This window comes from Ranitomeya imitator, chromosome 7 (genome assembly GCF_032444005.1).
Source record: "Ranitomeya imitator isolate aRanImi1 chromosome 7, aRanImi1.pri, whole genome shotgun sequence".
NCBI classification, from domain to species: Eukaryota; Metazoa; Chordata; class Amphibia; order Anura; family Dendrobatidae; genus Ranitomeya; species Ranitomeya imitator.
The window spans coordinates 39,694,423-39,707,742 of NC_091288.1; the positions used below are offsets into that span (position 1 = coordinate 39,694,423).

The following is a 13,320-nucleotide window of genomic DNA, read 5'->3' on the forward strand; positions in this document are numbered from 1 at the left end:
TATTGCTTGGAAATTCGGAGACATGTTGTCAGTAGTTCATAGAATAAAATAACAATTTACATTTTACTCAAAAATATACCTATAAAGAGAAAAATCAGACAAACTGAACACTTAGCAGTGGTCTCTTAATTTTTGCCAGAGCTGTAGTTACAATTTGTGGTACCATTCCTGTCTAATATAGTAACATAGTAACATAGTTAGTAAGGCCGAAAAAAGACATTTGTCCATCCAGTTCAGCCTATATTCCATCATAATAAATACCCAGATCTACGTCCTTCTACAGAACCTAATAATTGTATGATACAATATTGTTCTGCTCCAGGAAGACATCCAGGCCTCTCTTGAACCCCTCGACTGAGTTCGCCATCACCACCTCCTCAGGCAAGCAATTCCAGATTCTCACTGCCCTAACAGTAAAGAATCCTCTTCTATGTTGGTGGAAAAACCTTCTCTCCTCCAGACGCAAAGAATGCCCCCTTGTGCCCGTCACCTTCCTTGGTATAAACAGATCCTCAGCGAGATATTTGTATTGTCCCCTTATATACTTATACATGGTTATTAGATCGCCCCTCAGTCGTCTTTTTTCTAGACTAAATAATCCTAATTTCGCTAATCTATCTGGGTATTGTAGTTCTCCCATCCCCTTTATTAATTTTGTTGCCCTCCTTTGTACTCTCTCTATAATATATAATATGATGTGTCTAATATTGCTACATTATGTATCAAGTCGTTATCTTATTTTTCCCTATCAGGTTAAGTCTGTTGTGAAAGAACCTTTCTTTTTACATTGATGTTTACACTCTGAATGTTTTTATGTGTCTGTTTCCCCCAACTAACCATCCAGGAGGGCTGGTATTATCAGGGTCCTCAACTCTCTTCCCCACACTGAAATTAAAGGGAACCTGTCACCTGAATTTGGCGGGCTATGTAAATGCTTTGTTTACAGTCCGATGGGCGATGTTTTCTTTTTTCATGCACCCTTTCCTTTCCCGCTGGCCGCAATATTGTTTTGAATTTGATTCGGTTTCCTCCGTAGTACACGCGTGCGCAATGCAATCTTGCCTTGCGCACGCGCAGTATGCTTTGCCCTACCGTGGGCAAAGCCGAAAAGCATTAGTGCGCATGCGCCGGCGCACTATGTCCCGGAAGTATTTCATTAGTGCGCATGCGCCAGCGCACTATGTCCCGGAAGTATTTTGCTGTGTTCCGGGACACAGTACGCCGGCGCATGCGCACTAATGCTTTTCGGCTTTGCCCGCAGTTGGGCAAAGCATACTGCGCTTGCGCAAGGCAAGATTGCATTGCGCACGCATGTACTACTGAGGAAACCGAATCAAATTCAAAACAATATTGCGGCCAGCTGGAAAGGAAGCGGTGCATGAAAGAAAAGAAAACACCGCCCATCGGACCGTAAACAGAGCCCGCCAAATTCAGGTGACAGAGTCCCTTTAAGACATATCAAAAGTGCTCTGTGTTACCTCATCCTTATTGGTCTTGCTTTGGCTTTTTCTCGGGGGGCGGCTCGCTGGTCTTATCAGCTGCTCTCCCCGAGTCATTCTCCTCTTTTTGATTTTCTGTCCTGAAGAAGAACAAAATGGTTGATTTACAGGAATAATGGACAAGAAATAGGATTTTGGAATCGAAGAGTAACTCACTGGTCGGATGCAGTGGGCTCTTCCTCACGTTTTCTCTTTGTGTGCATAAGCCCGAACATCGCAGCAAACTCCACTCTGTTTAGATGAGACAGTAAATGGCGATGAGCATTAGGAGCTGTAACAATTTGTACTTGCAGTTATAAAGAGACCTGATCACTTCATCTCTGATACAAGCAGATAAAGGTAAATGAACCCTGTGACACCGCTGGTATAGTAATGTATAAATGGTGACTTACTGAGTGATGACGGGGGTCTCGATCACTGTGTCAGGGTCTCCGATCGCAGGGAGCACGGCGGCTTGTTCCAGGTAATATTTCAATGTTCGTCTCTTTCTTTTATATATTGGGGCCTCACGAGGCGGAGGAGCTAATAGTGGGGGAAATGGAGAATAGACATTTAATCTGATTAGAAAGTGTAAGGGGTAGGTTTGGGTTTGCCATTTACCATGGACATTCATGTAGAAGTTCCTCTACCCTTATCAGTGAGCTCTGTCTACTTTTCTATGACTGGAATTAGCCCAATATATCTGTTACTCCAGCATTTGTGATTGTTCTCTTATACCTGTGTATCTGACTCCTTTATTTTTTCTGGTAGATCTTCTTGGATTCGACATAACGGCAGGCGCTGCTCAGGTTCTCACTTTACAAAATGTAAATCTCAAATGTTACGTTTTCGCGATGTCACTGTGTCAGTTACTGGCTGAATGTCCGGTTTCCATAGAGGTAGAATGTTTGGATTGTTACATAAGGCATACAGTTGGTGATGTCATCGCTCACTGGACCGAACTACTAATGTACAGACCTAACATGGCTATTGATAAAGGCAACTATTATAATAAAAGTAATATTATGTAAATTACAATATTTCTACTGCTGTCGTTTTATTTCTGCTCTATGATGTGACCAATGCCTGGCAACAAATGCCTGAACTATGAACACTACTATGTGCAGAATGTCTCAATACATGACTCTTGCAATTAGCAACATCTTATATTTGCCCTTCATTTTCATATTTGTCATAAGCTTTTTAGACTCTATGATTGAGCCTATTTTGCTGTCTCCATCTGAAGCCCAGGGAAAAAGGATTCAAATGAATCCCTGACAGAGCCATCGAGTTTATTGAGGCAAAGGGAAATCCAAATTCTTCAACTTTCTAATCTGTTTGACAATTTTTCCTGCAATGTTTGAATTTAAAGGGGTGGCCCGAAATCTAAATTCATTTTCATCCAAAATCCCTATCTATTTAGTGCCCTAGTTGAAATTATTGTCTAATAAACTTAAATTAAAAAGGTCCTATTCTTCTCTAGCTACACTATTTATCTGCTTTTCTTTTTTTCACTTCCTTTTTTATGAGGACAATACATTTGAAAATCCAAGTGCATGCTGGGGTACTTAAACAAAGCTTCATCAGGGGGCTGAGGCTGCAGTCACTACGATATCCCCTTCCCCTTTCCTGATACAAAGCATCCTTCCTCAGTGGTGTATATTTCAGGGGCTGGGCTAGTACCTGCTCTGTCGGTGTGCGTTGCGCACACTGACAGTGTGTTCTGTGAGCCTGTTTCAGATCAGCAGTAACGAGCCGGCAAGAGAGTGCATTATCAGAATACCCATCGTGAAGAGGCCAGTAACATCACATACTTGTGGGGGCAGTGCTGATCTCTGCACGCCGGGTGTTCTGATAATTTGCTCTTCTCCTCTCGTTGCTGCTGACCCGAGTCGTGAGAGCGCACTGTCATTGTGCACATCACGCAGAGAATAGACCAGCCCCTGAAGTGTCACTGATGACGCTTCATTTCATGGCAGAGTCAATGGTCACGGCAGTAAACGCAGCCTCTGCCCCCTGATAACGCTGTGTTTGAGTATACTGGCATGCACTGGGATTCCCAAACTAAGTGTAATCAAAAAGAAGTAAGAGAAGAAAAAACAGTCGGTTAGACAGTGTAGTTAGGGAAGGATAGGGAGTTTCTTTATTGTAAAATAGTTTAGATTATGGCGCTTAATAGATAGGGATTTGGGATGAAAAATAATTTGGATTTTTGACCACCCCTTTAATGTTGTACACAATTGCTCAACTATATTTTTTTTAAAAAAAAAAGAAACAAATATGTGCAAATGTAGGTAAAAAAAGATACGTATTTGACAAACATTTCACCCATCATATTCCACCCTTGACAAAGAACTTTGCCCACGTACTGAATCATTTTCCCAGTTTTAACATAGTTTGTTTCTGGACTATTGCTATCTCTTTTGTTTCTATGCCTGGCTATCATATTTATCCAATACTTACCTTGTGTAGGGGTGTCTAGGAGGACTGACTCAATTGGCATTGAATTTACTCAGTGCAAATCGAATTTGTCACCTGAATTGAGTGAATCTGCCCAAATAAAATTTCATGGGATTCTTTCAACTCCTAAGTATCACAACATGCTGGCAAATCCCTCCACACAGGGTAACTCACGTCACAATCTTCGGAAAGGCCACGTTTAGACACATGTAGCAAAAAGGGTTCCAACCGAATCATCAAAAACAGTTTATTTCATACCAAATGTCAAAGGATACATCAATCCAAAAACAATGATTGGGGTATTGCTGTGGAATAACACCAGTGTATGAGGTGCTGCTACATTTCATAAGTAGCTCAGCTGGAAAGTACGGTAATTTTGATGAGATAGCATAGGGTGGACCAAATTCAATAGCATGACCCATGTGTAGTATATATATATATATATATATATATATATATATATATATAATGCACAGAAATAAATTTAGTATTAGGTGTCTAAAAAAAATATTAATTTAAGGATATTGTGTTCCTGACTACTGACACATTGATCACCTATAATTGCGATGATATGAAATGGTTGGTCAGTATCTCCCATAATATATGTATGGCAGTAAGCTCGCATATCTAAACATAGCAGAGGAAAAGTAATTATTATTAGCAGCTCAAGAAAATTAATAAAGCGGTTGCACATCATAGACAAGCATACTGCATTGATTGGTTGTATTGATTATCCTGGATATAATTCTACAGAGGCTGTCAGACCAGCTTCTTTGCTGGGGATTAATCTACAGGCATGGGTAGATGGAATATATGTACGGTATATTTACGTACAGCAGATTAAATAAATGTTGAACCAGACACCAATTTTCAGAGCAAATATATGGTCATCTATGGTACAATTTCTTTGCCTGTGTGGATTGGATGGGTTTTTACCGACATCTGGTGAGAATTCCATGTCAATAGCACTTTTAGAAATAGATTTACTTAAAAAATTGTTGATATATATAGGGGTATATACACTACCTTTCAAAAGTTTATGGTCACCCAATTTTGTGTTTTCCATGAAAACTCATACTTTTATTAATCAAATGAGTTGCCAAATGAATTGAAAATCTAGTCCAGACATTGACAAGGTTCGAAAAAAAGGTTTTTATTTCAAATAATAATTTTCTCCTTCAAACTTTGCTTTCGTCAAAGAATGCTCCCTTTGCAACAATTACAGCATTGCAGACCTTTGGCATTCTAGCAGGTAATTTGCTGTGGTAATCTGGAGAAATTTCCCCCCCCAATGCTTCCAGAATCCTCTCCCACAAGTTGGTTTGGCTTGATGGGCCTTTTTTGCGCATCATACGGACAAGCTGCTCCCACAACAGCTCCATGGGGCTGAGATCTGGTGACGCCGCTGGCCACTCCATTACAGATAGAATATCAGCTGCCTGCTTCTTCCATAAATAGTTCTTGCCTAATTTGGAGGTGCCTTGGGTGCTTTGGGTCATTGTCCTGTTGTAGGATGAAATTGGCTTCAATCAAGCGCTGTCCACAGGGTATGGCATGGCGTTGCAAAATGGAGTGATAGCCTTCCTTATTCAATATCCCTTTTACCTTGTAGAAATCTCCCACTTTACCAGCATCAAAGCAACCCCAGACCATCACATTACCTCCACCATGCTTGATAGATGGCGTCAGACACTCTTCCAGCATCTTCTCGGTTGTTCTGCATCTGACAAATGTTCTTCTGTGTGATCCAAACACCTCAAACTTGGATTCGTCTGTCCATAACACATTTTTCCAATCTTCCTCTGTCCAATGTCTATGTTCTTTGCCCATATTAATCTTTTCCTTTTATTAACCAGTCTCAGATATGGCTTTTTCTTTGCCACTCTGCCCTGAAGGCCAGCATCCCGGAGACGCCTCTTCACTGTAGATGTTGACACTGGCGTTTTGCGTGTACTATTTAATGAAGCTGCCAGTTGAGGACCTGTGAGGCATCGATTTCTCAAACTATGGACTCTGATGTACTTGTCTTGTTGCTCAGTTGTGCAGCGGGGCCTCCCACTTCTCTTTCTACTCTGGTTAGAGCCTGTTTGTGCTCTCCTCTGAAGGGAGTTGTACACACCGTTGTAGGAAATCTTCAGTTTCTTGGCGATTTCTCTCATGGAATAGCCTTCGTTTCTAAGAACAAGAATAGACTGTTGAGTTTCACATTAAACTTCTTTTTATTTCTGGCCATTTTGAGAGTTTAATGGAATCAACAAATGTAATGCTCCAGATTCTCAATTAGCTCAAAGGAAGGTCAGATTTTTAGGTTCTCTAAACAGCCAAACTGTTTTAAGCTGTGCTAACATACCCGCACAAGGCTTTTCAAGGGTATTCTAACATCCATTAGCCTTCTTACACAGTTAGCAAACACAAAGTACCACAACAACATCGGAGTGATGGCTGTTGGAAATGGGCCTCTATACACCCTATGAAGATATTGTATTGCAAACCTGACGTTTGCAGCTAGAATAGTCATTTGCCACATTAACAACGTATAGAGTGTATTTCTAAGTCATTTAATGTTAGCTTCATTGGAAAAAACGGTGCTTTCTTTCAAAAATAAGTAAATTTCTAAGTGACCCTAAACTTTTGAATGGTAGTGTGTATACACTGCTCAAAAAATAAAGGGAACACTTAAATAACAGAATATAACTCCAAGTAAATCAAACTTCTGTGAAATCAAACTGTCCACTTAGGAAGCCACACTGATTGACAATCAATTTCACATGCTGTTGTCCAAATGGAATAGACAACAGATGGAAATTATTGGCAATGATCAAGACTCCCCTATAAAGGAGTGGTTTTGCATGTGGGGACCACAGACCACATCTCAGTACCAATGCTTTCTGGCTAATGTTTTGGTCACTTTTGAATGTTGGTTGTGCTTTCACACTCATGGTAGCATGAGACTGACTCTACAACCCACACAAGTGGCTCAGGTAGTGCAGCTCATCCAGGATGGCAAATCAATGCGAGCTGTGGCAAGAAGGTTTGTTGTGTCTGTCAGCGTAGTGTCCAGAGGCTGGAGGCACTACCAGGAGACAGGCCAGTACACCAGGAAATGTGGAGGGGGCCATAGGAGGGCAACAAGCCAGCAGCAGGACCGCTACCTCAGCCTTTGTGCAAGGAGGAACAGGAGGAGCACTGCCAGAGCCCTGCAAAATAACCTCCAGCAGGCCACAAATGTGCATGTGTCTACACAAATGGTTAGAAACTGACTCCATGAGGATGGTCTGGGTGCCCGATGTCCACAGATGGGGGTTGTGCTCACAGCCCAACACCGTGCAGGATGCTTGGCATTTGCCACAGAACACCGAGATTGACAGATGAAAGCAGGTTCACACTGAGCACATGTGATAGATGTGACAGAGTCTGGAAACACCATGGAGAGCGATATGCTGCCTGCAACATCCTTCAGCATGATGGGTTTGGCAATGGGTCAGTAATGGTTTGGGGTGGCATTTCCTTGGAGGACCGCACAGCCCTCCATGTGCTCGCCAGAGGTAGCCTGACTGCCATTAGGTCTCGAGATGAGAACCTCAGAACCCTTGTGAGACCATATGCTGGTGCGGTTGGCCCTGGGTTCCTCCTAATGCAGGACAATGTCAGACCTCATGTGGCTGGAGTGTGTCAGCAGTTCCTGCAACATGAAGGCATTGAAGCTATGGACTGGCCCGCCCGTTCCCCAGACCTGAATCCGGTTGAACACATCTGGGACATCATATCTCGCTCCATCCACCAACGCCACCTTGCACCACAGACTGTCCAGGAGTTGGCAGATGCTTTAGTCCAGGTTTGGGAGGAGATCCCTTAGGAGACCATCTGCTGCTATATCAGGAGCATGCCCAGGCGTTGTAGGGAGGTCATACAGGCACGTGGAGGCCACACACACAGTACTGAGCATCATTTTCCTTGTTTTGAGGTATTTCCACTGAAGTTAGATAAGCCTGTAATTTGATTTTCCACTTTGATTTTGAGTATCATTCCAAATCCAGACCTCCATTAGTTAATAAATTTGATTTCCACTTATGATTTTTGGGTGATTTTGTTGACAGCACATTCAGCCTTGTACAGAACAAAGTATTCAAAGAGAATATTTCATTCATTCAGATTTAGGATGTGTTATTTGTGTGCTCCCTCTATTTTTTTGAGCAGTGTATATATATATATAGAGAGAGAGAGAGAGAGAGAGATTCAAAAAAGAGGCAGCACTCCATAGTAAAGTGAAAAAAGTGGAAGGTTTTAATCAACCCACATAGCCGGGCGACGTTTCAGCTCCATCTGAGCCTTTTTCAAGCAGTGAGTAACCATACCTAACATCTATTTATACGTGTCTCAACTGATTTCTAATTAAATCCAATTATAATTTACAATCAATTTGTGCTTACATATCATACATATATATTTTTTCTTTTTTCATTTACTTATATTGTCATATGGTGCTCATATTCATTAAAGTGACTTGTGCTTCTGTGCAATAAAACTAATTACTCTTTCGTCATCATCAGATTCACTTAATATACTGCCTGTAATTATCATACTGTTAAACACCCCAATATCCGTTTTATTCTTATGTACATTGCAGTCCACTTACCCCTGTTACACATGTGGACTCATGGAGGATGAATTGTTTGCAAGTCAGCGTTCCTTATCGTTCACTGCGCATGTCACACATGCATCATCAAGCAGGAACGCTATTCTGACCAATCCGACGCTCTGTGTGGCATTTTCTGCACGGCGCATGCGCAGTAGCGCCGAAATTCGCCATGTTGGTTGTGGCATATTGCATTGTAGCATCCTGTGTTACTGACGCCTGCGCAATAGCGCCAAGCTGTTTGACAAGCTTCTTAACACTTTACCTAGCGTCATTACCACAGTGCTGCTTGGAAAATCTTTAAGCAGAAATATTCTGCTGTGAAATATTGTACTATTTTAGACTGCTTGTCTGGACACACTTAGCTGCCCGGCCATAAAGAGTTATCTATACTAGGTGGATCTCTCACCAAAGGCTAATATGGCCCCTTCATATGCGAATTTAGTTATGGAGGTCCTGGAGGAAGACTTCGTCTATGTGTCCCACCACTTCCAATATGTAAAGGTGTGGTGGAGATACATAGACGATGTCTTCCTCCTATGGACAGGTACACAGGTTATGCTGAATGAGTTTCACCAGTACCTCAATACCATAGATGAAACTATAAAATTCACATTAGTGTCCTCAACTGCAGAAATGCAGTTTCTGGACGTATTGATTGTACAAAAAAATAAGGAATTGATTACTAAACTCTATGTCAAAAATACAGACAAAAACAATCTGTTAGTATATGACAGTCAACATCCACGAAAAACCATTGAATCAATACCACTGAGTCAGTTACTAAGAGTACGACGCATTGTCAAGAAGGAGGAAGATGTAGATGAGGCATTGGAGACATTAATAAAAAAATTTACTGAGAGAGGGTATCCTAGAAAGCTTTTAAAATCAGTTAAGGAGGTTGTAAAAAAGAAGGATAGGAGTTTACTGATAACGAAAGACACCCGTAGTAAGAAACAGATTAATTGTGTCCCCTTTGTCAGTACATATGTAGAAGAAAGCAGAGAGGTGGGTAAAATTATTTCTAAACACTGGGGTATGCTTGGTAGATGTCATCCCGGAATAAAAGAATTTTCAATGCCACCACTATATTCGTACAAAAGGAGTAGGAATATAGGTGACTATCTAGTAAAATCAGATATTGGGTCATTGCAAAAAAATCAACAATTGACACTAACGGGTAAAAAGAAGAGGGGTTGTTTCCCGTGTCTATCGTGTGTCAACTGTGTACACATGTTAAAGGGCCCTACGTTCGAGCATCCAGCGACGGGTAAAGTTTACCAGATTAAAGAGTTCTTAACATGCGATACAGATCATGTAATATACCTCCTAAGTTGTCCATGCAATCTATGGTATATAGGGGAGACGATATGTCCATTTAAGGTTCGGATGAATCAACATAGATACAGGTCCTTCTCAAAAAATTAGCATATAGTGTTAAATTTCATTATTTACCATAATGTAATGATTACAATTAAACTTTCATATATTATAGATTCATTATCCACCAACTGAAATTTGTCAGGTCTTTTATTGTTTTAATACTGATGATTTTGGCATACAACTCCTGATAACCCAAAAAACCTGTCTCAATAAATTAGCATATCAAGAAAAGGTTCTCTAAACGACCTATTACCCTAATCTTCTGAATCAACTAATTAACTCTAAACACATGCAAAAGATACCTGAGGCTTTTATAAACTCCCTGCCTGGTTCATTACTCAAAACCCCCATCATGGGTAAGACTAGCGACCTGACAGATGTCAAGAAGGCCATCATTGACACCCTCAAGCAAGAGGGTAAGACCCAGAAAGAAATTTCTCAACAAATAGGCTGTTCCCAGAGTGCTGTATCAAGGCACCTCAATGGTAAGTCTGTTGGAAGGAAACAATGTGGCAGAAAACGCTGTACAACGAGAAGAGGAGACCGGACCCTGAGGAAGATTGTGGAGAAGGACCGATTCCAGACCTTGGGGAACCTGAGGAAGCAGTGGACTGAGTCTGGTGTGGAAACATCCAGAGCCACCGTGCACAGGCGTGTGCAGGAAATGGGCTACAGGTGCCGCATTCCCCAGGTAAAGCCACTTTTGAACCATAAACAGCGGCAGAGGCGCCTGACCTGGGCTACAGAGAAGCAGCACTGGACTGTTGCTAAGTGGTCCCAAGTACTTTTTTCTGATGAAAGCAAATTTTGCATGTCATTCGGAAATCAAGGTGCCAGAGTCTGGAGGAAGACTGGGGAGAAGGAAATGCCAAAATGCCTGAAGTCCAGTGTCAAGTACCCACAGTCAGTGATGGTGTGGGGTGCCATGTCAGCTGCTGGTGTTGGTCCACTGTGTTTCATCAAGGGCAGGGTCAATGCAGCTAGCTATCATGAGATGTTGGAGCACTTCATGCTTCCATCGGCTGAAATGCTTTATGGAGATGAAGATTTCATTTTTCAGCACGACCTGGCACCTGCTCACAGTGCCAAAACCACTGGTAAATGGTTTACTGACCATGGTATTACTGTGCTCAATTGGCCTGCCAACTCTCCTGACCTGAACCCCATAGAGAATCTGTGGGATATTGTGAAGAGAAAGTTGAGAGACGCAAGACCCAACACTCTGGATGAGCTTAAGGCCGCTATTGAAGCATCCTGGGCCTCCATAACATCTCAGCAGTGTCACAGGCTGATTGCCTCCATGCCACGCCGCATTGAAGCAGTCATTTCTGCCAAAGGATTCCCGACCAAGTATTGAGTGCATAACTGAACATTATTATTTGTTGGTTTTTTTGTTTGTTATTAAAAAACACTTTGATTTGATTGGATGGGTGAAATATGCTAATTTATTGAGACAGGTTTTTTGGGTTATCAGGAGTTGTATGCCAAAATCATCAGTATTAAAACAATAAAAGACCTGACAAATTTCAGTTGGTGGATAATGAATCTATAATATATGAAAGTTTAATTGTAATCATTACATTATGGTAAATAATGAAATTTAACACTATATGCTAATTTTTTGAGAAGGACCTGTATACCATTAGAAAGAAAAGAATGGATCTCCCAGTCCCCAAACACTTTGTAGAGTGTAATCACCAAGAAAAAGATCTAAAATGTAGAATAATTGACGTGGTCCCAATCCAAAGAAGAGGAGGAAATAGGGAACAGATCCTTAAAAAGAAGGAGCTTAAGTGGATTTATGAGTTAAAAACACTCAAACCGAAGGGATTAAACGCGGACTATAATATTCATACGGTGTTATAAGAGGGTATGCATTAACCTTTTCCCTCTCAGTATAATTGGGACTCTGATTATGTTTTTAAACAATATTTGATACTTTATATCTGTAATTTTATTTTTATTTTTTCTTTCATTCCTTAGGTGTCAATTTCCGAAAGTAAATCTCTCCCTGGGGATATGTGGAACTATGGAGGATTGAGATTATACATCAATACAGATTATAAGCAATTATTTGTATGTTATAAAAAATTTGCAAGGGTGGCTGTAAATTTTGGTGTATACACTTGGCTGCCTGTCGTTTGAGTATTTTGGTTGCTTAAATAGCACATAAGTATGTGGTGGATCACTCATTAAGATCTAAATAAATGATGGCAAAAAATTAGGGTGTCTGGAGTCTGATTAATAAATGGACAATGATATGGGTGCTGGTATCATATGGTTATCATGATTGCAACACTCTGGTCCGGAGGGACTATAGAGGGGCACAGTGATGCCATTTGACCCACATGGGTTGCCGAGAATGGGAGGCCACTTGTGGAGCCAGGATACCTTTAAGCACCCATATGGCCCTTTACTAATATATGGTGTAGGAGTATAATTCCATGATATAGACATAGCTGGTTCTAATAGTAGGAATTGGACTGGGACAATGGTGGCGGTATCATATAGAAGTCATGGCTGCAACACTGTCGTCCGGAGGGACAACTGAGGGGCAGGGTGGCTCTATTGACTAATGGGGGTTGTTTTAAATAGGCAGCTACCCATATAGTCAGGATACCATAGACATGCCCAGTAGTCCTTCAAGGTCCACAAGAAAATCACAGGAAAAGATACATGAGTAAACCAGTGTGTCTTATACTATTGTATCTGTCTCTTTGGATGGTCAACTTAATTAATATAATCTAGTGACTTTGGTGAGAGATCCACCTAGTATAGATAACTCTTTATGGCCGGGCAGCTAAGTGTGTCCAGACAAGCAGTCTAAAATAGTACAATATTTCACAGCAGAATATTTCTGCTTAAAGATTTTCCAAGCAGCACTGTGGTAATGACGCTAGGTAAAGTGTTAAGAAGCTTGTCAAACAGCTTGGCGCTATTGCGCAGGCGTCAGTAACACAGGATGCTACAATGCAATATGCGACAACCAACATGGCGAATTTCGGCGCTACTGCGCATGCGCCGTGCAGAAAATGCCACACAGAGCGTCGGATTGGTCAGAATAGCGTTCCTGCTTGATGATGCATGTGTGACATGCGCAGTGAACGATAAGGAACGCTGACTTGCAAACAATTCATCCTCCATGAGTCCACATGTGTAACAGGGGTAAGTGGACTGCAATGTACATAAGAATAAAACGGATATTGGGGTGTTTAACAGTATGATAATTAGAGGCAGTATATTAAGTGAATCTGAGGATGACGAAAGAGTAATTAGTTTTATTGCACAGAAGCACAAGTCACTTTAATGAATATGAGCACCATATGACAATATAAGTAAATGAAAAAAGAAAAAAATATATAT

The 13,320-nt window shown here is 41.2% G+C and overlaps 1 protein-coding gene across 2 annotated transcripts in view; it reads left to right on the forward strand.

The window, feature by feature from the left end:
* Nucleotides 1-13,320, forward strand: part of CERS6 (ceramide synthase 6) — a 228,465-nt gene that overhangs the window by 21,115 nt on the left and 194,030 nt on the right. The window lies entirely within an intron of this gene.